General features: G+C 32.7%; 1 protein-coding gene across 3 annotated transcripts in view; it reads left to right on the forward strand.

The window, feature by feature from the left end:
* The first annotated feature begins 279 nt into the window (after positions 1-279).
* Positions 280-27,410, forward strand: part of chinmo (Chronologically inappropriate morphogenesis) — a 69,140-nt gene continuing 42,009 nt past the window's right edge. For 2 of the 3 annotated variants that reach the window (XM_070649042.1, XM_070649044.1), the window contains exon 1: positions 280-1,570. The gene's annotated coding sequence lies outside the window, so the exon portion shown is untranslated. The remainder of the gene's footprint in view (positions 1,571-27,410) is intronic. The other variant, XM_070649043.1, reaches the window with a different exon arrangement.

Here is a 27,410-nt window from a genome sequence, read left to right on the forward strand (position 1 = left end):
GCTGTGTGTTTTGCTTCCCATTTACGAAATTGATGGAAAAACGCACTGTCGAAGTGCGGCATAATACATAACACACACAATGATATAAAATGCTGCCGCCAGAATATACATTCACTAATATAGACACAATTTACAGGCACACATTGTTGAAAAATTCTCTCTCGCTCTTTATCTATTACCGAAAAATATTGAAATAATAAAAAAAAGTTTTTTTTTTTTTTGGTTGTAGCTTGAATTTGATTCACTTTTGACTATTCGGTTTTTGAACATTTGGGAGTGAACAGTGCACTAAAAAAAAAATTTTTTATTTTAATTTTTCATTGAATCATAAAAATTTGCTACAAAAATAAAAATAAAGAAAAAATATAAAATTTACAAAAATCAAGGCGGATAAAATTACGTGAAAATTATGAAAAATAAATAAATGAAAAATATATGAAAAAATAAGAAGAAAAAAAAAATATAAAATTTAAAAAAAAAATAAAGTTGATGAAAAAAATAAATAAATAAATAAATAAAATAGTGCATTGCTGCAAATTGTAAACGAAAAATTTTGGTCTTTTTTTTCGGTACGGTCGGTGAGGAAAATTCGCATCGAAAAAATTTTTTTTGTTATTTTGTTTTGTGTACCAAAAAGGATTTCTCGAGAAAGAAGAAAAAAGGAAGAAAAATACAAAAAAAAAAATTCATGCAACGAAAGTGAAACTTTTACAACATTTTCTTCCGCTTTTTTCTCTCCGTCGACGTAAAGAGAACCCAAAAAAAATAATAATTTTTTTTTTGTTTTTGTGAACTTTTGTGATTCTTTTTAAGGCAGTGTGAATTATTGTAAATAAATAATAAAAAAAAATTTGTGCATCACAACTGGACGAAAAAAAAGTGCATAAAACAATGAAAACTGATGGAAATAATGAACATAAACAGTTTGATGTGAATATTAAATGATATTTTCGGCACCTTTTTTGGATTGTGCATTTTTGTGAAAATCTTTGGCTAAACATAAAATTTTTGACAAAATAAAAATTTTTCGACAAAAAAAACTTACAAAAAAAAATTCAATTTTTTTGTCCACACACACATGGCAAAAACAGTTTCGTGAATGAGAAATCACAACATCGTTAACGAAACTAAACTTTTTGGCAAAAATTATTCAAAATTTCAAAAACATTATTTCGGAATTAATCAATTTTTGAGATAAACAAAAAATTCAAAATTTTTATTATTTTTTCAAATTGAAAAACAAAAAAAAAATTTGTTTACGAAACAAAAAAGTTCGAGGAAAGTTCATCCCTCGACACCCTCAACAGAGAGAAAAAACAACAACAACAACAAAAAGATAAGATCACACAACAAGCATCAACGATTTGAAAGAGCAACAAGCAGTAAAAGAAAAATTTTTTTGGCGTGAATAAAAAAAAAAGAATTTTTTTGTCATTTTCAAAAAAGAAAAAAAAATTTTTAGACACACTTCGAATTTGAAGACATTTTTAAGAAGAGAAACGACACAAAAAAAAAAAAGAGTTTTTTGATAAGCGAAATTTTTACACACAACACACACATTTTGATAAAGGTGCGTATGTCCATACATTTTAAAAAAAAATAAATTTTTAAAACCAGCAAAAACTGAATTTTTTTTGAGGTTGCTGTCGAGAGACAACAGCAATGATCATTCTCATTTAAAAATAGCAGCAGTGCGAAACGCACACACGCATTTTTTTTTTTGAAATTTGAAAATAGTCAAGATGATGAAAACATTTGGCGTGGCTAATTTTTTAGTGGAAATTTTTTTTCTACACACAAAAATGATTTTTTTAAATTTTTTGTGAATTAAAATTCGAGAAAAAATCATCTTCGGGGTCACTAGAAAAATTTATTTGATGTGCATGAATTCTTATAAGAATTGGGAATATTTTAGTAAGCTGAGTTGTGTGCGGTGATGGTGAACACGCATTTTTGTAAGGGAACATGAACATGGCATTGAGTTTGATGGGTTTTAGAGGAATTTTTGGGATATTTTGAGTATTTAAAAATTAATTTTGAGGAATTCTGAATATCAATAAACGTGACTATCTGATTATTTGGTTAAACTATCTTTCTACTTGCTGAAAGCTAGCTTTAGTGAATTTTAGACTTGGTTTTTTAAGAATTTTGCCATTTTAATTATCAGTTAATTGGAACAACCGGTCAAAAGTGCGTAACTGGCTTTCATACAGCAAATTTGAATTATATTACTTGCTGACTTACTGCATCCATGTTCTATGTGGAGCTTAAATTAAAACAATTAAATTGCTAATTTTCAATTATTTTTTCAAATGTTTCGTTATTTTTAACAAATTTTGTGTAAAAAATGTCAATTTTGTATGAAAATTTTAGAAAAAAATGAATGCATTAAGCTATATGCCTCTTATTTAACTCCATTCACACTAGTCTCAACTTATTTACTTACTATGAACTGCTATGAACATTTCCTTATGTAAATTCAATAATAATTTAGTACCAATATTCATTACATATCGTATTTTGTCAAAATACTATTAATATAACAGTTAACTCAAGTATATTGTGATGGTGAAATTAATTTCATGTGAAGTGAAAAGGGATTTTAAATCCTATGATGCAATAGAATTGAACTTGCCAAAATTAGTACAAATCAGTTGATCGATCAAAAATCCGGACTCAAACCGGCATGACTATTACTTGGTGTCGTATTCGGTTTACCATCCGAGAGTCAAGAAGACTCAGTGCCGTATTTTTGATCGATTTGTTGACCTGTACTAGAATATGAGCAGAATTTTAATTTTTTAAAAGGATTTATGGACTAAAAAGACTTGCATGTTTCCATGCAAAAGTCGACTAGAGTCGTCTCGACTCCACATAAAACACGAGTCTACTTCAACCCTAGTCTTAACTCTAATTCTTTTAAAATTTTTTAAAAAAATAATTAGCATAAATTTGAGGTTTTCAAGCAAAATTTAGTAAAATTTCTTGACAAACAATAAGTGTGCTCGCCTAAATGAGCATGTTCTTAAGTAGTGGAGGGCAACTTTTTTGTGCACTGTGAACACAGGTTGCCCACATACTGATTATTTTGTATACTTAATCAATTTAATCGAGTTTGCTCAATTTTGAGACCATATTTATGAGCCTTCTCTTTAGAATTTAAACAAAAATCATGAAAATTCAATCAAAAATATCAATTCATAAAGCTTTTCATAAAATCACTACTTCCATAATATTTACCGATTTTGTGTAATCTTCAAAGCTCTAATCTCCAATCTAATACAATTATCAAAACTAGTTATAATCAGAATATTAATACAAAATCTCAGAAAAACAAATTACGCACATTGAATAAAAGTAAATAAAAATGTAATAAATCTCAACATAACCTCAAAAAAAAAAATATTGAAACAGCCTCAAATGAACTGCTGCAATTTCACTTTACATCCTTAAATAGTCCTCAGACAAAAAAAATCATAAAAAAATCCTTGAGAATCTCTTTCACAATTCTCACATTTATATTATCCATAATAAAATAAGGTAAGGGGGAAAGGCAAGAAATACACGCGTCAACAATACGAAGCGTAAATCGCGAAATTTTCTTCATTCATAAATTCGACTATAAAAAAGTGAGGATCATAAAAATAAAAAAAAAATTCCTTCCTTGATGTAGAGTTCATCATCAATTGCCGGGGTACAAAAAATTCAAAAAATAGTTGAAAAAAATACAAAAAAAAAAAATTGAATAGAAGCGGTGATGGCATCTAAGCATACACATATGTATGCTATTCAGTTTTTTATATACATATAAAGGAATGTGAAAATTGAAAGACGACGCATTGGACGGTCGCGTAGATGATGTAGATGAAGAAGAAGAATAGCACATTATTTCTATTAGTTTAATGTTCAATCTTTATTTTTTTATATTTTTTTTTCGCTATTTCTATACAGTTCTGCAACTAACACTCATGTAAGGTTATCACTTATATTTTTTTTTAAGCCGAATGATTTTTCTTTAAAGAATATTTATTTCAACTATAATTTTTTTATATTTGTGGTTGTGGATAGAAAATAGAGAATAACTAAAAATTGATATGGAATTGAAATTTATGCCATTCACGTAATAAATTAATGATCTTTTTTTCAAAAAAAAAAAAAGAATGCGAAAAAGAAGAAAAATAAAAAAATAAAAAAAAAATTCTCTTTTGATGGTCAGATTTTTTAAAAACTAATCAATTCGCTAGTTCTTCTTATGCTGGTTAACTTATTGTTGTGGAATAGATGAAGGGGGTCGATTACATGTGATGACAACAATTTTTTGGGGGTTTGGGGCACTTAAAACACTTTAATATTGACTAGAGCGGTTCAATTGACGAGAATATTAAGCACAAAATTGACAAATCATTCATAATGCCTTGTTGGCGTTGACGTGGCACATAAGATTGACTTTTTCAATCAATTTGGTACCTTATTGTATGTAATAGCCATTCAGGCCCCTAATTTACAACAAATCACTCTATTAGTACGATTGAGCATCCTTTAAGCCTCCTTACTCTTTGCTGATAGGGTTTAAAGTTAAAAATCTGTCTCGAACAGCTCAACATATTCGCTAAATCACTGCTACGTCGTCATATTAACGGTAACATGCGAACTTCCCTTAACGATACCGTGTTGACTGATTTTGACCCATTATTACATTAAAAAATGCAATTTGCCACCTTATTAAATTCAAAAAAATTCCAAAATTCATTAGACGTCACTAACGAACGACCCCAACTAGTCTTGTTGTATAGAAAAAAAATATAAAAATTCATCACTGTCTTAAATTGCAAAGACGAGAGTATAAAGAGAATAAAATAAATGCGTAGATGTAGAAACGAAACAAGAAATGCGTTCAGCCAATTTTGGATGCTTTGTGAGCTTTTGGACCACGTGTTCATTTGGAATTTTTTTTTATTAAATTGAATTCTTTTTTGTCAACAAAAAAACAAATCTAAGATTTTGAGATATTTTGAATGAATTTTAAATTTATTGCGAAGCTGCATAAATTATTTAATAAAAAAATTTGCCACATAAATGACAAAAAAAATACGCTTGTTTGTGGCTTATTTGTCAAAATAGCTATAACATCTGCATACCGTTTGGTCAATAAAATATTATTTGTTGTCCACGAAGCACTTTTTGGGAGATTTTGAGAATTTTTGATGGAATTGAGAATCTATGTTGTGATTTATAGATGTAATAAGGGTCAGGGGTGTATTTTGGGGGTCTCTGGTTTTGAAAAAGTCTTCTTGAAACAGAATTGCATAAAAATTTCATTTAAAAATTCCAGAATTTAAATTATTTTGTTAATTGTGCAACTAATGGTTCTCAATTTAAGGAAAACTTAGACTCTTAAGCCTCAATCTCAGGATATTTCCTTATAGTCTCTGTCTCGGTATTGCTTCTGGTCTCAATAATGTGTCAAAAATGAGTTTCCGGACAATCCTAAGTCCAGCAGGCAAAGAGCATGCCCTCAAGAGCAGAATACTCAGAGAGCCTGAGAGCAACGCTCACGAGCAAGCTCATCTAGTATATTTTATGTGAGCAAGCTCTCAAGATCATGATCTTTGCCTATTAGGGTACCTGCAACATATTCTATCTTTACTATCACTCTCACGACCTTAATATCATCTCAACAATTATTAAATCATTCCATTATAATTCAATTCTATTCAATTTCAATTAAAAATTCAAATTTACTCATCGCAATAGAAGAAATTTCTACCTGAGCAAATTAAATTTCCTTCTAGAAAATTTGAATAATCATAAACAACAAATACAAAAGCTAGTTAACCTTATGAAAAAGGAAGTAAAAAATGCTAGAAGTAGCAAAAAAAAAAAAAATAATAATATTTGTTGAAGGGTGAAGCAGTGCGACATTCACATCAATTATCAATTCATTATCTTTCTACTCGATTACACATGATTGTAACCCAAACAATAAATATAATAGAAATAGATGTAAGAAGACGTATATGTGCATGTGTACACAACAACAAATGTATGATTGAAAAAGAAGTAAAGTTGATCATTGATGACGATGATGATGATGATGATGATGACAATACGCACAATTTACACAATCTCAATTACTTAAAGTACATTTTTTTCTTTAAAAAATCATAAAAATAGTGCGCGATACCAGGTCTTTTTATGTACATAAAAATGTACAATCATAATGGAAATAAAGTATTATTACAAGATATATAAATGACCTTGATTACTTCTCCGCACATTATCTCTCTCTCACTCACTCACTCACCGTTCTGAATGTGAATACGAAGAGGAAAAAATAAAATTATATTCAACACACACCGGAGGTTTTTGGTGTGTAAAAATTGTGTAATTTTTTTCGGTGTACGGAACGATTTGAGTTGTAAAAAAAATGTCTTGCTGCGTTGTTGCCAACGAAGGTAGATAATGTAATGTGTAGCAGCGAGTTGAGAAGAAAAAAATTATAGTTTTTGATTGTTTTAAGCTGTGGCGATTTTTTGTTGAATTTTTAATAATTTTGAGTGGCTATTTGAAGGGTTTGGAGGGCATTTAAGGGTATTTGAGAGTTGGCTAGCTTGGAGACATTGCAATTAAGATTTTGAGTTCATTTTCTGAAAGCTGGTACCTGATTATGTAGTTTTAAGTACAAACTACACTGGACCATCATTAGGTAACCTTGTTTCAGCTTCCTGAAAGCCACAGGGTGTATAAATGTACATTAAGTGCAACCAGGTCCAAAATACTCAAGTTTGGAGTCAGATTAGCTAAAATTCAGCCCTAAACTGCCCTGAGACACTATTCTTCAACTTCTCTAAGCTGTGTGCCTTTTAAGCAAGCCTCAAACATTTTACAATATTTTAATCCACAACCATTCTGCCAATAATTCATCAAAAAATCAATTCAACCTCAACAACAAACGCAAAGCCATCAAAATTGTCCCAAAAAAGTTCATTCAGTCAACACCGACTAATTACTCAAAATTCAATCCACGTCCATTCCAAAAAAGCACCAAAAACTAACAAGCTCAATAATGACACTCATTAATGCACGACAAACATTTTTTTTTTGTTGTTGTTTCTCCTTGATGACTGTACTCAATGCAAAGAAAAACGTCATTTCCTTATGCTGTATTTAACAGAAATGTGAAAAAATCCCAAAAGCACTAATGATAATGACAACAGCGACAAAACAGTCATCAAACAGTTAAAAAAATTTAACTTTGAAGGCCACAGCCAGCACATAATCGAATACAAACAATTTTTCGGTTACGTTTTTAGTTTTACTGATTTTATTTTTTGTCTTCATATTAATATGAATATTATTATTATTGTTGCTAGTTTCAGTGCCTTCTCACGATGATTGAGAAGAAAAAAAATATACAAAAACCGCGCGCGTCATTAATCAATTTAAAGTGCCATTTGCATTTTTTTTGTGTGTCGATTCAATTTAACCTTTTTCTCTGTTCTGGCTTGTTTGTTCTTTTTTTTTTTGTTAGGAATCAAACATGCTTTATTTTTGAATGTGTAGTTGTGACTGCACTTTATGGATGAATGTTGATATTAGGAGAATTTGGGAGAATTGTAAGGAATTAATGTGAATGAAATTCTTGATGAATTTGGTGGAAAAATGCTTGAGTTGTCGATATTCTGTTGAATTATTGGAATTGAAGGTTTTGTTGTCTTTTTTGGGTATGGTACTGATTAACTGGTGATGCTTAATGCTCGGAGTTGTACCAGAAACATGGACAATTGCAGTAAATTAGTTGCTATCAAGTCTCAAACAATATATCTCATCAAATGGTAAATTCAAAGCCATAGTGAGGCAATGAGTGTCCAAATTGCTCAAGTCACATTTGCTGCAACTCTATTAAGAGCCTTTCATAGAGACTTCAATCCAACCGACGCCTAAAACTCCAAAACTTTCAAAAAATTCCCTAAAATTTCCTAAAATTCCCTAAAATTTCCTAAAATTCCCTTAAATTCACTAAAACTTCAAACTCAATTCCTTCCCATAAACTCAACATAAATCTCCAACATGGCGCTATTCTCATCCACAAAACAATTTATGACTTCATCATGACAAATGACACATTCTACTTAGCAGGAACCTCAAATTTCGTGGATTGCATAACACATTTAGTAAAAATAAAGGCAAACTCTAGTTTATAAACAATTTAGAATGCAGATATACGATATGACACAACTGCGCCACAAAAACGGGTTCAGGAAATTCCATTGCTCTCTTGCCTGCCTTCTTAATTCTACGAAGAGTGAATATGCATTTGAGAATTTTTTTTGTTCTTATTACTTTTTATTCTCAATAACAAAAAAACGGAAAGATATAAGAACTTTATTTCAAGTTTGTATTCATTATATAATAAAATGCGGTTCCATGTGTGCGGTTTGTTTTTCTGGTGGATTATGTAATTCGTAATAAAAACACATTTATTTATTGCCATTTGGACCTTAGCAGTTGATTCTTAATTTTTTGGCTTTTATTCTTAATCATTGACTTTATATTTTCGCGCCATTCTCAATGAGATGAGATGTTAATGGTTTTATTTGGAGATTAATGAGGGTTAGCAGTTTGGGTATGATCGGCTGGAATTAGGGAGGAACAGGTGTGATTAAGCGGAATATCACAAATCGGTTGATGAGTCCGAAATCCGGCTCCAGGTCGACATGACTCAAAGATCTCTTTTTCGGTTTAAATCCGGCACCAAGTCAGGGTCATGTTGACCTGAGGATGGAATTTCCGATCGATTTGTGATATTCAGATAATATTAACAAGTTATAAAATTAATGCGCTTTTGGCAAATTAATACAAAATTATCATAATTTTTATGATCATCTGAGAATCTGATCAATATGATGACTGGAAAATATCCGAATGAATAAAACACAGAAGCGTGCTTCGAAGCCATCAACACAAAATATTATAAATTAAAGTTCTTCTCGCATTTATTTTTCTGCTCTTAAATATGATTAAATTATTATATCACATGCAAATTATATAACTCTTTATTGTCATGGCAAGTATGGCAATGACGATTGTGGTGAAGGTCGATTTTTTATGATATTAATTCTTACACGATTGATGGAATTTAAACAAGTTCCTTTAACGCATAGAAATACACGTGCTGTGTTACATCTTTGTTCTTGAATATTGTTTATGTATCTTCCTCATGAACTGATTTAATTTCAAGGTTTTTTTTTCGATGCTTATGAATTACATGATTTATTTAGCTGGAAAATGATAAATTTTAAATTCTGGAAATACTTCAAATTATGTTCATTCAAAAATTACTAAGCACAGTGCTGAAAAATCATAAAATTTTAATGGAATTCCATAGAACATTATTCAGATTTTCTGCAAAATTACTCATAATATTTATGCGAACATTTATGAATCATTGAATGCATAAACAATACACATTTGGTGGCCTGACGCCTTGCATTGTCACATACATATTCACTCATATTTCATGGATTTTGATGAACTTTTAGTTTCTATAGAACTTGATACTATGTATTGGAATGAGAACTTTAACAATAATAAACAAAGTGATGAAGAAATTTTCGATCGCTGCTGGATGCGCCACAGTAAACCGCATTTTAATGTGGTTTTCATGTTGTTCTTGTAAGAATTTTGTATTAATTGAGAGATTATTTAATTAAAACTTAAAAAAAATTCAGAAAAATTTGAAAAAATTCAGAAAAATTTGAAAAAATTCAGAAAAATTTGAAAAAATTCAGAAAAATTTGAAAAAATTCAGAAAAATTTGAAAAAATTCAGAAAAATTTGAAAAAATTCAGAAAATTTGAAATAATTCAGAAAAATTTGAAAAAATTCAGAAAAATTTGATATAATTCAGAAAAATCTGAATAATTTCAGAAAAATTTGAAAAAATTCAAAAAAAATTTGAAGAAAGTTCAGAAAAATTCAAAAAAAAATTCGAAAAATTTAAAAAATTAAGAAAAATTTAAAAAAAAAATCAAAAAATTTTAAAATTCATTAAAAATTCAAAAAATTCCTCATTACCCTAAACGCTCAAAACCACACATCCACCACAACACCATAATTACATTGAAAATTCATTACCACAAAAAGCATTTATTAAATTAAGACACTTTGATCGATCGGCACTTTATTTCATTCTCATCTTCATCATCATCCTCATCGTCATTAGAACTTAACTCGAAATGAAGTTACAAAACCATCATAAAGAGTTGAACAAAAAAAAAGAAGGTGGATATAAAACAGCAACTATGCACCAGCAAACAAAACAAAACAAGAAATGAGAATTGAAAATTTCTTCTATTCATTACAGTTTTTATATCTTTTGTAATGAGATCTTGCTCAAAATTATTTTTCATTGCACAACACGGAATAAAAATTGTGTGTAGTATGTGCAGTTGTTTGTGGGATAGGTGGAATTAATGGGAATAGTTTTGACTGACTGTCGGAATTTTGAGGCATTTTTTGATGATTATTGGGAATTTTGGGAATTTTTTTAGTCGAAAAATTCTTAAAAATTGGAGAATTTTTAACAAAAATGAGGAACGGAGGGGAAGGGATTGTGTTGGAATGGGATTCATGTAATGGCCTTTCAACGATATATGAGAATGCAGTACAAAGTGAGATACAGAAGATGTAGAGCATATATAGGATAAGTGGCTCGGAATCCACTCTAAACTGTTAGTCTAAAAGGTATGGTACAAAATATTGTTAATTGCAGTGCCTTCAGCTCAGAGGACTGAGTATTTCAAGCATCATATGGCATTTTGCCATAAAGTCGAGTAACCGTTAATTGCTCAGTTGTAGGAAGCTGCGACCTGAAATTTTTGGACATGGGCTAGAGTCCCATTCGGTCCCATTTGATCCCCAACCCTCTCTTCTTCAATACCCCTGAGGGTGCTTCTGTGTCTCTAATTAAATTCACAATTCTAAATTTGAACAATTATTTTCCAATTAAATCATAACAACTTCTCTTATGTCCACAAAAATCATGTAAAAAGTCCGTTGAACTCCTTAACAAATAAAAATAAAAATCACAAAAAATTGACCCCTAACATGCGCGATCTCAATCTGTCCAAAACACAACCATTTTCAAACTAAACAAAATCGAGAACAATGAGAGGAAATTCATTTTACAAGAAATAAGAATCTTTACATGCACTTAATTACATATTAACGTTAAAAAAAAACTGGGAATGAAAATAAAAATTACCGAAAAAATGCTGCGCTATAATCTTTTTCTCGCATTTCTTTATTTCAGATGCTTCTCCGATATGTGCGTACATCTATTGTTTTCCATAAAAAATAAGAACTAGAAATTATAATGACTACTGCTACGGACTTAATCGTCAATTTTTCTTCTTCTTTTACTCTGCTTTTATGTTATGTTCTTTAACATTTTTTGTACTGTAATATTATGCAATTGTTGGATGGAAATGAAGCAATTATATTAGAATTATGAGAGCAATGGCATTTTAAAATGCACGCTAGAGGGGAAAAGAATTAAAGAATGTGAATAGAAAATTACATTTTAAGAGATTTTTTAGGTGTTGAGTCATGTAGAAAGAACTGCAATAAATTGAGACTTACGCAACATTTCAGCAAAAGACGCACATAAAACTGCTCAGCAATTAACCAATTTTTGTACTTTTATTCGTGAGACGCCACATGATTCTTTTTGATAATTAACAAGAAGGGTTTCCCTTCCAAAAAAAATCTCACTAATAAGAATGTTGCGCGTAGAATGAGAACAAAGAAGAAGGTACAAGAATAGAAATGCGTTGCACATCACTGAACATTGCGTAAAAAAATAACCTCTTTGGCTGTATGCACACGCATGTATGTACTTACCATGGTTAATTCTCATCTAACAAAAAAAACATGAAATTCAAGAAAGAATCAAAAAAATACGCAATTTTTTGTTAGTCTTATGCGCTCAAGTGATTTTCATCATGAAATTTTAATGCGGCTCGCATGGCTCATGAAGCTGACCCCAACTTTAAAAACTATTATTTTTTCGACAAAGATTTCTATTTCGTGTTTACCGTAAATATAAGAAGCACAACAACAAAATATCATAATTTTCTTATATGTGAATCTAAAACGGACATTAACATGCGCTGCGCTCAATATCACAGAAAATAATAAAATAAAACAAAGAAAGAGCATCGGAAATAGAATTTGAAAGTAGTTACTTTAATAATTAGTATTCAACAATCATGAAAAATCATAAAAATGAATGCTTCGTACACAAACTGGGCGCTGAAATCATTTTTATTGGCTAAATCGCGTTCATGGTTGCATTTCAAGTAACTTACGCATATTTTTGTATCCTAGTGTGTTTGATGGGTTGTTCAGAGATGTGTGGATTGATGGAGATGATGAAGAATGAGCATTAATGTTGATAATTCAGTCAATTCAGTCCTTTTAGCAAAATGTTGCTTTCTTTACACAAACTGATTGGTCTGGAAGCTGAAAATGGTCGGTTGTAAGCCTTATCATCCCCTAGTAAGGTGATAGATTGTCCTAGACTGAGGAATCGGTCCTAAATTTTGAGGCTGCCATCCTTCAGACGATATGATTTGGACAGTCTTTTATTCTATTTTTTAAGGTTTTTTTCCGGCTCATAGCTCGGATGTCAGCGGTATATTTAGCGATATCAGAGGATACCACTTGGTATACACTTGGTCAAATTTTGAGTCCGCCTTCAACTTCCACAATGCACCAAAAATACGGAAATAATGAGCATAATTCAAAGTATCATTAAATGCGTATAGTCAAAAATCAACATAATATTCCATACTTCCTTACTAACTTAATAACTTCATTGGAGTTACAGATCAGCTGTGATCCATAACCTCTCCCAGTTGACATCTGAAACTGGCTCTACCGTTAGTTACCCTTTGCTAATTACCAATACCAAGTGATAAACTGTCTTTATATTCCATACGCATCCCCAAAATCGACAGTCATCGCACTCCATATCATCAAACTCGTACTTTGCTCACCTGTCCTTTCCAATTCAACCAGCAATCTTCAATCAAGAATATCAATTCCATAAAATATTCATTAGCCTTCAAGTAAAAAAAAAATACAAAATAATATCAAATGCATGCAAGTCTGTCAACAGTATTCACTTGTCATGATAAAAAATACAAAACACAGACATTTTTTTTATAAAAAAATGCATTCGCTACTCAGTGACATCAGAAACAGCGATTGTGTAAATACAATAAAAAAATTGTTCAAGACAGTATAAAAAATAGCTCACGAGAGCTCAAAATGATAATGAAAACAATTTTCAATGTCATTTCATGGCGTAATCATCGAAGTGCAAGTGTTCTGTTTCTGTATTTGGGTTTCTCATCTCATCTGCACCGCATCGCATCGTATCGCATCGTGTCTTCATCTTTTTTTTTTCTTGTTTTCTTGTTCCTTCATTTCATTCTTACACGAATATTAAACGAAGCAAAAGAAACATGATGTTGTTGTTGCTGGTGCTGTCGAATCTCTTTCGTTGGAAGTGCATTCTTATTTTCTTGTTGCGGAAAAAATAATAATATTATGATGATGTGGGTATTGTAAGGTTGAGAGGCATTGTAAAGTAATGGATTTGAAGATTAAGAAGATTTGAATTTTGTTGGCTTAATTGGAATTTAATTGGTTTTGAAAGTTGGATTGGAAATGTAGAGGAAGTAAATTGTAGATGCATTTTGTGGTTTTGGATGGTGAAATGGAGTGAAATTTTGGGGTTTGGAGTTTGAGCTGCATTTGCTTAATTTGCATTAATTGCATTGATTTTTTGACACTTTTAAACTTTGATGTCGTTAGGATTGCACAGATTATTGCTGTATTGACGTTAATCTATATGATTAATGAGCTCAGAAATCTGATGAAATTTGAACTTATCCACTTGGACAACTTGACATAATATCTGGTTATTAACTAGGCTGAGTGAAGACCAATTTTACGGAATTTTTCCGGAAATTATGAGAGTCGACTTAAGGTCTAAGTCAAGATCCGAACAATACGGTGAGCTCAAGCTAGTCATGCTATTTCCTCGTATTAAAGGAGCTTCTAGATTGTAAACCTTCTACTTAACTACAAGGGTTTTTATTACGACTAAAAGCATAAAAATGGAAGAAGGAAGATTTCAAGTCAACCTTTCCTTCATTTAGATCCAAATTCTTCAATTTTCTAGGGTTTTTCAAGACAAAATCCTCAAAAACCACTCTTAATTTTGACGATTCATACAAAATAATTCAAGAACCCCCAAAAAATTCCTGCATACATCCCAGACTTGGTGTTACTTCTGTAACTCTAGATGAGCATGTACTCTAATCTTTAGAATACTGTTCTCTCCCTCTAACTCCTATTGATTCGCTGATTATAGACTTTAGGATTTCAGAACCAAAATTCAATACAGCATCGACATCACATTATCCAAACTTTCACCTCCCCAAGACATTTCCATAAAAAATAATCAATCTAAAATTCAAAAAAAAATCGCGAATTTTCTCAAAATATTCTCATAATTTCCATAAATTCCTCATCACATTGCATTTACAGTGATTCGATATAAAATCTCATTTTCGGCGCTACTTTACAATTTATATCGCATTCATTCGATGATTATTTCGTAGAAATGAAGGCAATATCTTGACAATGCAAATTTTTCACATGAACTTGAACGACTTTTTTTTTATAATTTTATTTATTTCATCTTCTCACAAACTAAAGTCAAATTTTCAATGTCATTTTTTGGACGTTTGTGCATATATGAAAAAAAATTGATGAATCTTCTTAACTCGCTCGTGCTCTCACTCGCTGTAATTCTCTGATGTCCGTATATGAAATTTATTTATTTTTTTTAATACAATTTTTTTGTATTTTGAACAACAGCAAAATATGAGCTGAGTATAAAATGTACAGTCGGAAAAAAGTTCTGCGCAGTTTTCAAACGAATTTCATATTTTATTTTGTTTCTGGTGTGTTGCTACACAATCCTGACTCAGTCCGGATGAATATTTCATGTATGCATTTTTATTAATTCTTCCCGAAAAAAATAAAACTTTTTATTTTTTGTGTGTTATACAACAGCACCGGAGATGGAGTTACGAGAATGGAAACACATATATTGAGAATGTCTCCATCCGGCTGCATTAATGAAATTTCTGTATAGACGTGTTGCCTGTATATTTTTGCAGTGTTTTAAAAATGGTTAGGTATGCAAAAATGGGAGGTAAAAGTTTTGGATTTTGTCCATATATGACTGTCTACAAATTGCTTGTGGTTGGTAAGGTGCATTGGTGATAAGAAGAAGTGAATACATGTTTGTGTGTCTGGATGTCTTCTTGGGGTATGCAGTTGTGGTCTTATTATGACGACTTTAAAATAGGAAATCTTAAAATTAACTCCAGGGCCCTGCATGGGGTGCTAAGTACCTAGTTCACCTCAGACACGGACCAGAGGTATGTTCAGTCTGTTCCTGAGATTCCTGCTGTGCTACATTCAGAGTTAGAAGAGTATCAAAGTTGAGACTGCTCCATTAGAGTCAAGATTTCAAGAAAAATGGACCAGAAAAAGCGAACTCCAGTGGAGGTCCCTTTTTGGACTTATGGTAGACTCCCATAGTTCTGCCAACTCTGGTCCCATACATGGCTCAAATATGCAAAATTTCATCAACCTAGAAATTCTAAATATTCAGCTACACCTGAAAAAGCGCTCCCCAACACCCCAACCTCAATTCCATACCCCAAACTCGTCTACTAACTCGTTTAACTATTTAATTTCGGCACCGTTGCCCAGCAACAATAGCAAAAATTTTATATATCCTCTCTTCACGTTTTTATGTCCATGAATGCACATTTTCCTATTGTTTTACATTATCAAAAAAAAAAAAGAGAATATTTTATTACTGTCGTTTATATGCGACATAGAAACTGTATTTGAATTTTTATCATCGACATGAGGGTGATTTGGGATGTGAAAAAAGGCATACATACAGCACACAGGCAGAGAAAAAAAAAATTGCATAACTTCAATATCGATCTGGCACTTTCTCTCTCGTTGTTGCAACACTGCAAAGCAGGAACGGAAAGGAAAATAAAGTTTTTTTACGCATCTATGGATGGTTTGCATGTGTTGGTTATGAAAGTGAGATGGAAACATGCAGTTAACTGCAATATACAAAAAATATTTTTTCATGGCTTTTCCTCACTCTACGCCGGGTAGATGAAAATGAAAAGTGAGAGTATGAGACTGTACATGTACATGCACTAAGAACATTTTTATTGCTATTGCGCTGTTTGCACTTTCCAAATAAAAATGCTTTTGTGTGTGTGTGTATGTGTGCATACTCACACACTCACAAATGCCTGAGCTGCTACTTCGTCATCGACGAGCTGAATGATAATAGAAAAAATAATAAAAATTCCCTTTTTTTTAAATGAAAATTCAGTTCTTTTTTTTGGACATGTCTATCAATTCAAACAACGAAATAAAATTGCATTGCAAAATTGCGCAAATGAACAATTCATGAAAGCTATCCGAAATAAAAAAAAGAACTGAAAAATATAAAAAAATCATTTATTCGTCGCAAATGCAAATAGCAAATATTTGGCTATCACAATCAGCAATTCTGAAAACAGCTAAAATACGTGCAAAATTTCTGGGGGACCAAATGTATTGTATTATTTTACTTTTTTTTTTCGTGTTTCCAGATAAAGGGGTTCAGTTCAATAAATAATGCAAGAGCTGTCGAACAAGAAGAAATAAGCAATTCGTGTGCATATGGAAATTTTGTGCGCGCATCAACGACTTAACAAAAAAAAAAAAATGAGAATTTTCAATGTCAAATTTTATTAATAGAATGAGAAGATGAACGTGAAAATATAAAAAAGGCAACAAAGTAATCGCGATACATTTCCCTCCATACCCCTACCCCTACCTCACTGTTATGCTGTCTTTACTGTACTTCATTGAAAGTGAAAATTCTTTTCTTCTTTTTTTCGTTTATTTTTAGCCTGACATGCAGTTGAATTATGTAGTTTCATGTTTGATTATTGACTTTTTATTGGAGAGCTCTCTCTTTTGTTGATCCAATATGAGTCTATTATGGCATGACAGTGTTTTTGGGGCTTTTTTTATTCATAGTCAATTATGATGTAACTTGAATGATTTGGTTATGTGTGACAGAAATGGGAGACTTGAGGGAATTTGGTTGTCAGGATAATCTGATAAGTTTCATGAATATTTATGTTGATCAAGCTTAATTCCCATTTTACATGCTAGTTTGGAGTCTTTTGTGAATGGTGTGTTGTGGATTAGGGTATGGGAGAAGTGTGGAAGCTCAGAGACACTTCTTTCAAATTTTCCGGTCAGAAGTCAAACCATTAATGATTTTGCCGAGTTTTAGTGGTCTAGTTGTATGTCTAGCTCTATAAATGAGCGCATCTACATGATATTTGTCATCCAAAGAACTAGATATACGACTAGTAAAGCAATTACCTGTCCATTGCCTAACAGACAGTGAGGATACTCATCTAGATGAGCATAGTCATAAATATGCTCAATTTTGTGAACTTACTTGCGAATATCCTTTAATATTCAATGCATAAAGTGCTATTGTACCCAGTGGTTCTCAAATTATGCTCCGCGACACACTAATGTATCCCCAAAAAGCCTCATCTGCAACAGAAAAAGGATAACAGCCTCCTAAATTTGTATTAAATTCGAATGTGCCTCCCACTCTTAAAAAGCTTAAGAACCACTGCAATATCCTTCAAAATCCTTCCGAAAATTAAAGCTCCATTCATCATAAAAACCATAAAAAGATATCAAAGCATTTTTCTCATCTTCTAAAGCCATAAAAAGCCTCAAAGCATTTTAAACCCTTTAGCAAATCACTCAATGAAAATTTTTCCCTATCTGTCTCACCTTCACGTTCACTTCCTTCATCATCATCCATCTATTTTTAACCGCATTGCTCAATTTTTCTGCAATTCATTCACCGGCAAGAAGAAAATTTTTCAAGAAATATCAAAAAAAAAAATTCAATTTGCATGCATGATTTTCATTTCGTATGAAGAAGTAAGAAGACATTTGAAAAAAGTGCAAGGCGAACATAAAGTTGAAGAAATGCAAAAAAATATTCGCATGTCAAGAAAATATTTTCTTTTCTTATTGTAGTTCCACTTCAAGTTCAATATTAAATGAAAAGTGAAATTATAAATTTTTCCTCATCCTCAAGGCAACGACAGGCAGCATAAGTATCGTCATTATCCTTTTCATCCCCTTTTTATGTGCTGCAAAAATTATTTTCCAGCAGCAGCAGTAGCATCAGCATTATAATGAGGAATAACATACACAGAGAATATAAAACTATATAAATGTATAAGTAGGTTGAAGAATTCGTAAAAATGATGATGATGACGATGTTGCTGCAACGAGCAATTCCTTTAGAGCATTTTTGCCTGTTAACATTCCATACTAGCATACGAAGAGCGCACAAATAACAGGGAAAGAGAGAGAATAAGAAGTACTTTAAGCAAGGACACACAAGGCATCAGTTGAGAGAGAAAGTGTATGTAAGGGAAGCAAAAAAAAAATGAAGAAAAAAAAATTACAGTTGCAGTTGCGTATTAGAATGAAAATTGTATGTGGATGTGGAAATTGCTAGCATCGCTTGCGACGTCTATAATGGGTTTTTATTCGGCTGGAAAAATCGATAGAATGATAGAGCAATTCCTCCCTCTCCTCCCTCCCTGGTTGCCCTGCTTTCTCCTCTTGCATACATACACATTTGGTGCTCTAGCATAACTGCTGCTGCTGTTGCTTGCTATTTTTTTTTGTTATGTAGGAAAAAAATGCGTACATCCAGTTGTTGTGTTTGTGAACATTAGAAATTAAATTTTTCTTTTCCTTTCCTCTTCTTATTTTTTTTTGAAACGACTGTGCAGCATAAAGGCACCAAAAAAATATATATATTTTTCCTATCTTTTGCACACACAGCTTTTCGAATGTGTTTTCATTATGAGAGCACCAGCAGTAATTTTTTATGCTCGCTACATTCTGGTGTGTATTTTTTTTTCTCCAATTAACTCACAATGGGTGGTAAATGGTGATGATGAAGAGGCATCTGAAATAAAAACGAGCAAAAATTAAATTTTCTTTTGCTTAATTTTTTGAGGGAAATAATTGTTTAATTGGCAATTTTGGATGGCAGTTTGGGATGATGGCTGGGAGAAAATTGATGAAAAATTTGAAAATTCATGGAAATTGTTGAAATTCTTGAGGATTAGCATGATGCAACAACATGATGAGTGTTCAGTCTTTTCTTTAAATCTAGCAAATCAAGTTGTATGCCTGGCTGAATGAGAATTGACTCTACAACCTCATTGACTGTAGATCTAAGCCTCACAACTCCCAAATTTACTTGAGTGCCGAGCTTGAATGCATTTTCAAGTTTAAATTTAATCCCAAATTGCACAACATTGCTGCTACGTCACTATGATGACATGTTGATAGCAAGACATCATAATGATGATCCAATGCCCCATAGCCATATCTTAGGTGACCCCAGGAAGCCAGGAAATGACTTTTTTGGCATTTAACTAAATTTAAACGGTTTTGGCTACTTACTTTCATAAATCCATAAAAGGTCGATCTTAGTGGGTACCTGCCTAAGCTAGAGCAATTTAAAGCCTCGTCCAAACCCAAGACCTACCTAAATTCCCCAAAAAAATGCGTCAAATCCCTTGCACGTCTCAAAAACAGCAGCATCAAAAAAGAAAAAAATAAATTTCACACCAAGAATTCATCTCATCTGATGCTGCAAAAATTGCTTCATAGAGCACATACCATAGAGCCAACAGCGACAGCGGGAAATGAACGAATGGCAATGAGCATAAAGAATCAAGGAGAAAAGGAAAGCAAAAGTGAAGTATGAGGGGGATGATGACGATGATGGAGCTTTATTTGCTATTGAAATACGCATTGCTAGAGATTGAATAGATAGGAGAATGGAATGTGAAAAATGAAAATTATTTTTACGAGTGGGAAGGAACAAAAAATTTTTTTCTTCCTTATAATTAAAAAGGCACAAGAACTGCGAACGCGAGACCGTTTAATTGAAAATTGTTAATTAGGTTTTGCTTCCTCATTTTTTGATCTGTTGATGAGTATGGAGTATGTGTACGGGGGTAGGAAGCCAAGTTCACTTAATGATGAAAAACGCAAACGCATTCAGCATGAGATCTAGGTCATTAGTACCATTTCTCCCCATTATCATCATCAGCATTAAGATTCTGTTTTTTTTTTTGTCTTCATCTTGATGTGAAAATTTTTGCTGCCGTGCACAGGAAATCGTCACGAAAAAAAAAACTCCTGTGCCTGACTGCCTGCGTGTGTCTCCTTCTTACTTTCAATTTTTATTACCTTCTCTAGCTGACTGTACACACAGGAGTTTGAAGAAGAAGAAAATAAGCGATTGGGGGGATGGAAGAAAATGTTGAAACGATGGCATGCGATGGCAATGGGAAAAAATGTCCATACCATAAATTTAAACTTAATCCAAATTGCGTTTGCCATCATTATAAGGCACATTCTACCTATACATAATGAAAAAAGGGAAAAATAGCAGGTGCAAAAAAATACTCGTATATTTTACTTTTACCGTAAAATGTATTTTCCACACCACCTTTTCAAATGCTGCCTTACTTCTTCGTCCTCAATGTCGTTTACTTCGAAAGTTACATTATGACAGTACATTGAAAATTTACTGACAAGCACACACTCACGTGCATGCATTTGTGTTTGTTATCCACAAAAATATTGCGTGTGTATAACGCACCTATAGGATAATAACAAGTAGTGGGAACTACACTAAAATAGTAAACGAGCGCAAGGCATTAGCTTACAATATGTGAAGCCATACATTATTTATATTGTACAAGACTGCTTCATTTTCCATTGGTGTCAAGCATTTATTCTGTCTTGAGTGCTTTATGATGTGCAGGCTGAAAAAAAGCTTTGAAATCCCTTTTCATATCCTGCAAAAATTCTATGCTATATGAGCCATTTCTTTCATAACATTTGGGATCACAATCATTTTTCATTGAAGGTAGTGGGAGAGGAAAGGAAAGTGAAAGTGAATTTTTAGCTTCGATTTTGGGATGTCTGGTGAAGGTATGGTGGCGTTTTGTCGGAATATTTAGATTGTTGTGTCCAAGTGGTGTTGTATGGGGTTGTAGGCACGTGTATAGGATCATTTGGTACAATCTGTGGGGTTATGGAGTTTTATGGATTCTGTCGAGTGATCCAGACTCTTGGGGCTCTTCTTGCAATGAGGATGAAGCAGTAAATACGTCAGATCATGGATTATGCAATTCATATCCAAATAAAGGAGTAGTTAGGGTCAGAACCACTTTTTTGGTCCTTTATAGCATCCAAACAGCTAGTATCGAACACACAAGATATGTCCTGATAAGCAAGAAACTGAAGACACGACTAAACACACCAACCAGGACTGGAAATCGATTCGACTTGAGACAACTTGAGTCCATACAAAATCCAAGTCGAATTCGAACTCTGTCCCCAACCTTAGCCATTCAAACCCATCAATTCCATTCTCTACCCCAATTACACCAACAAATAAGCGCCATCAACCTCCAAAATCTCAGTTCCCATAGCATAATCGTAACAGAAAAAGAAATTATGACATTTATTTTTTCTTCTTTTTGGCTGTCACATTTCGTCGTCCTCCCTCATACCAATGCCACAGCAATAATCTCGAAAAGTGACTTATGATTTCTTTCATTTTCATCTCATTCTCTTCTATATTCTTTCATCCTCATACTTTACACGAACGTCTTCTCACTCTTCTTCATCCAAACTTTCATTCGCATTTTCTTCTTGTGCTTATTTTCTTTCGGATGACAATAATATAATATCTATGTCATTGTGCTGATGCTGGCGTTGCTGTTTTACGGCAATGAAGTGGAAAACGAGGAGTGAAGATGAGAAATTTTATTCTCAGGATTGGGGACGGGGGTGCAGAAAAAAATCAATCACAATTATAGATTTTCGAAATCTGACAAATTGCTATTTACACTTCCGATGTGAGTGTGATACTTAGTGATTGTTTATCGTATTTTTTTTTTGTGCCGATCGCTTTTTTTGGGGATATAAAATCTTTGGGTGATATTTTTAGTGGTTGTTTGCGAGTGGAAATGAGAGTGGAAATATCAAATGTTGGCTGTTTTGAGAGGTTGAGGGAGGAAGTGATGTAATTTTATTAATTTGGAAGGATATTCAATTTTTGATGTGGATTATGAGGAGGTAGAGTCGTTGATTTAGAAGATTTTTGAGGAATTTGGATGTGTGGGCATTTTGTAGCCTGTCTAGCTTCAAAATTAAGCACTATAGTTGCACTAGAGTAGCAAGAAGGTGACAATCCTAAGCATAGACTTAAAATTCATTTCAAGAGACGCCAAACATGAAATTTAAACTCATTAACCAAAACTCTTTAAGCCACTGAATTATGTTACCTCTCAAAACCCAACTCCCACCTCATTACCAACCCCCATTCCAACTCCTCAACTCCATAACTCAAAAAACTTCCAAAAAACTTAACATTTTCCACAGCGATTCGTCACATTTAATATAAAATCACACGATGACATAAATTTTCATTAAATTATGCACGCAAAAACCGAATGAATCAAGAAGTAGTTGGTATAAAAAAAGTATCTAGGGAGGCTCACAAAATGTATATACATACACACCGAAAAATGAATGTAAAAGATAGCAAGAACAGGAAGAAGGAAAAAAAAGTAGTAGAAATGGAACTTTTATGCCACGATAACAGCACAAAAACCATAAAAACCACCCGAAAAACTGCTTTTACATCGACTGTGTGTGATGTATATCAGTAGAATGTAAATCTAAATATTAAATTTATGCAAATTAAATTAAATGAAAATTGTGAGGATGTAGTGGAAGAGCGACAACAAAGCTTGGCAAAATAGCATAGAGTCGACAAAAAGTTTTTTTATGTGCAAAAGTGCTTTTTGTAATTTTCTTCTTATTTTTGTGGTTCTTTCATTTTTTTGGCTGTTTCTGCACGCATACAGATTTGTTAGGCAGGGAAAATATTACCAAAAAATAAATTAACTATGAAAAATGTCACACAAAATGTGTAAGAAGGAGAAAATGTTCCATTTGATCTTCTGGACATGAATGATTTTTGAGTGGGTGGGGAGACATATTATTGAAATAAATTTTAGTCATGCATCATCTGGGGTGCTTATTATTTTTTTGGGCGATGTATATGAGGTTGTTTTCTAGGAAATTCATGTAAATTGATATTTTTAAGGTTTGGGGGCTGAATAGGTGCCTTAGATTACCTAGAATAATTCCAGACCCTCCAATAATCCAAAATACAGTCTATAGATCCAGAAACCCGACTAAACAAGCAGCATGCTCATGAGAATACTCATAAAATTGAAGATCCTCAATTATATTGCTTGAGCAGACTCATGAGCACGCTCACCTAAGTCACTGTTAGAAAACCACATCAAATCCCCATCCCGACAGTCAGCAATCCACAAATCCAATTTTCCACCCAACAATCAACCCAAAAATACCCCCAAAATACCCCCAAATTCCAAAAAATTTCCAATTATTTATGACTCTTTTAGCATGTAAATGTCTCACAATACTGCAGAGCTAGTCAGCTTAAAGTCATAAATACAAACACAAGCTCCTTTATCGACCGCGGTTGCACAAGTGAGACTAGAAATGAAAATGTCATATATTTTTAGAAACCAACAAAACGCAGAAAATGAAATAAACGCAACGCAGTTGTCCTTGAAGTGCTACGAAAATGTTCTGTCGATTCTGTTGTGAATGAAAATGAACAAAATAGCAACCTAAGCTCGACCTCTGCATGCAAGATGTATGCTGTACATATATACAATATTGTGAATGATGTCATGTCTGCACGAGTCGTAAGAGCTTTTTTGTTGCTTGTCTTCTTCTTCAATTTGTACTGTGTATTTGAGGGGTTGCTTGCTATAAATTCCTCATAACTAAATTATATTTATTGTGCTCCGTTCCTCGTCTTGTGCTCTTTTTTTTGTGCAAAATAGCACAAAACTTTTTCCTCTACCAAAATATATTTTTATGTATGGTGCTTTCAAAAGCATTAATTTTTTCTTGTTCACAAAATGCCTTTTGCAAAAAAGTGCTTTGCCAATGCCATAAAACGCTTCTCGCACGATAGAAAAGAATGTGTTTTTATTTTTGGGAAGAAGGCGGTTGGGTTGTATTGGATGAAAATGCTGCAAATGGTTTTTCCCAAACAACAAGAAGGCGAATTTATGTGTGCGTATATTCCGGTGAAGGTGAAAAATTGTCTAAGGGGCTCCAGAAAACTTTTCATCTTCTCGCTCTCATGCTGTTATGCTCATAAATTTGTGGATCTTTTTCAATTTCGGGGGGGAAGAAATATTGAAATATCTGTGAAATGTTGCATAAAAGCATACCCATGGGACATATCAAATTTGCCCTATAGCACTTACGGGCGGTCTTGCACTTTTACTTTTCCATTCAGTTATTGCTGGTTTTATCAATTTTTGTGTTCTACACACATGTGCATAGTGATTTGTAGATGTGATGTGGAGTTGTTATTGCTGAATTTGTTCATTTAATAATAAAATTTGTTTTCTTTTTCTTGTCATTGCAGGTATGTTCCCTATTTGAAGTATAAGTCTAAGTTTTGGTGAAACTTTTGGTGGATTTTTTGAGGTAAAAATATGAAAATTTCCATTAAAATTTGGTAAATTTTGAAAATTTGGACTTATATTGAGGTTTACGGTTTTGACGAATTTTTAAGGATGAGACCGAGTCCGAGATTGAGCCTACAATTGAATAATTCGAAGTTTCATTCTCGACTTTGCTGAACAACACTGGACACTGGAAAGTCCCTTACTTATTTATGAGGGACAAAAATGAACAAATTGGGAGTTTTGACATCAAAAACTCATTTCTGCACCACTTCACAGGGACCGAGACTAGTACAATTGAGATCTTTAAAGTTTCTGTCTCAACTGCTTATGACCGAGACTGAAAAGCCCTTTCCTTATTTTTGAGCGACAAAAATGCAGATTTTGGGAGTTTTGACCCAAAAAAAAACACTCTCTAGTCTGCGACTTCCTCCGACCTCCTCCCACCAATACCCACCTAATCCAAACTTTCAATCTAAAACGAAACATTCATCTCTAAAAGAAGTCCTCACAAAAGTAATCTCAAAGAAAAAAGTAAAAAAAAAATTCAATTGTCCTCAAAAAATTTCCTTTCCTGTCCCTCTAAAATCTTCTCAAGGGATTATCACTACTTCTTCATTGTACGATACGTTTCCAAAAAATATATATAAATAAAGAAGAAAAATATCAAACCATCCGTACACATTTTCTCATCCTTCTTCTTCATTTCACAAATTTCATTCTTCTTGTGCTGTATGTGCAAGCTGCGAGAGAGAAAAAAAAGAACTTTTTTTTTGAATGTTCATCGTCTCATCCTCTCCATAAAAAAAATGCTCCTTTCGTGCGTAAAGAAAAAGGAAATAAGAAGAAGAGAATCCATGGTGTCGTTGAACAGCAACCCACCCACAAATAGAAAAACAGTGCCTTGAATTTTGTTCACACACAAGATATATGTGTAAGCACTCGTCGTAAGAAAAGGAAAGTGAGCTAAGCTTTTTCGAGTATGAGAGACGAGGGTGGGAAGCACTACATTTCCTCATCACAAATGTGACCTTCCTAAGTTGCGTTTTTTTTCTTCTTTAACATATACATGCAGAGAAAAGCGCAGATAAGAGCGAGGCACGCACACAATGAAAGAATTCTTTCTTGTTTTGGGTTGGGTGGGTGACGGGGGTGTCCGGTGGAATGGGAAATAAAAAAAAATGCTTTAGCTCTGCAGAAAAAAAAGCACAAAAAATATTCGACATACGATTTGGATTTTTTTTTCTCTCTCGCATTTTCGTATTCGTTTTTGTTGCTGGATGGAGAGGAAGTATGCGACAAGAGGGGTGGCGAGTAGAATTATTTTGAATATGATGGAGTGGCAGTAGCAGTAGCAGCATAATGTATGTTTTTTTTTTTTGCATTTAAAAATCATTCAAACTCTCCACATCCGAAACTAAGAATACTCAGCACATTTATGTTGTTGTGCGGAGACCCTTATCAAAAATTACTCAAATTGAAGTTCAACTCATGCTTTATTCGTCCTTTTTTGCCACTGCTGTTATATTGTGGATGAAGTGTTTTTTTCGAATTTCATTTCAATTTTGTATGGATGAGGACGTAATGTTTGGGCTCACTTTTCTACCGTGCTAGATATTTTTTAAATATTATCGATTTTAATCTACAAAATAGAGGGAGGAGATTGAGGGTAAAGAAGGATTTATTCATATATGAATTAATATTGTAAGGACATGTGCAGATGAATTATTGAATTGAATTCTAATAGGCGATTTGGACAATGAAAATTTCATATCGAGTTTGGATGAATTTTTGAATGGAAAATCGAAACTGAAAATTATGAATGAAAAAAAGTTGACAAAGAAATTAAATTTTTTTGAGGGGGCAAAAGAAGTTCTTTTTGGGGGAAATTACATTTTTGGATGTGGGTGTATTGGAAAAATTAGAGATAATGTTTTCTATTTAATTTTGAATGACTTTTTGTTGATGGAAATTGAAGAATTTTATATGGAGAAATTAAGAACTTTATATGGAAAAGTTAGTGCATTTTGAGTACAAATTTGGTTGATCAAAGTAAAAAGTTTGTTAAGAATTTGTAAATTTATTGGTTTTTTACGCATTTTTACGAGAGTCGAGATAGAAAGATTGAGTAGAAATGGCGAACAATCTGATGTGTCTATGGCATTGAGCTAGGTTCAATGATATCCGGCCTCAGTTCAGACTAACGTCGGTTTAGAGCAAGATTCTCACTTTTTCAACACCCTGTGCCTTTTGGGTTTGATGCAAGATTCAGCCATTCATCTAAAAATTGCACAATTTTTACAAATTTCCAGAAAAATGTCTGAAATTTGTTTTGATTATTCTAATTTCACCCTTAAAAGGGGGGAATATTTGAACTTTATTTGTATGTATCTCAGAAATTTCGCGAGGTTCCTAAACAGACAAGGAGCATGCTCTTGAGTATCCTCACAAAATTGAGCTAGTATGCTCATTTAGGTGAGTATGCTCATTGTATTTTAGGGATTTTGAGACATTTCCACGAAAATCTTTAAAAAAATTGAAAAATTCCTCTAAAAGGACAAAACAGGTTCA

This window comes from Chironomus tepperi, unplaced genomic scaffold (assembly GCF_022539635.2).
Source record: "Chironomus tepperi strain 1889 unplaced genomic scaffold, CSIRO-AGI_Ctep_v1 contig_418, whole genome shotgun sequence".
NCBI classification, from domain to species: Eukaryota; Metazoa; Arthropoda; class Insecta; order Diptera; family Chironomidae; genus Chironomus; species Chironomus tepperi.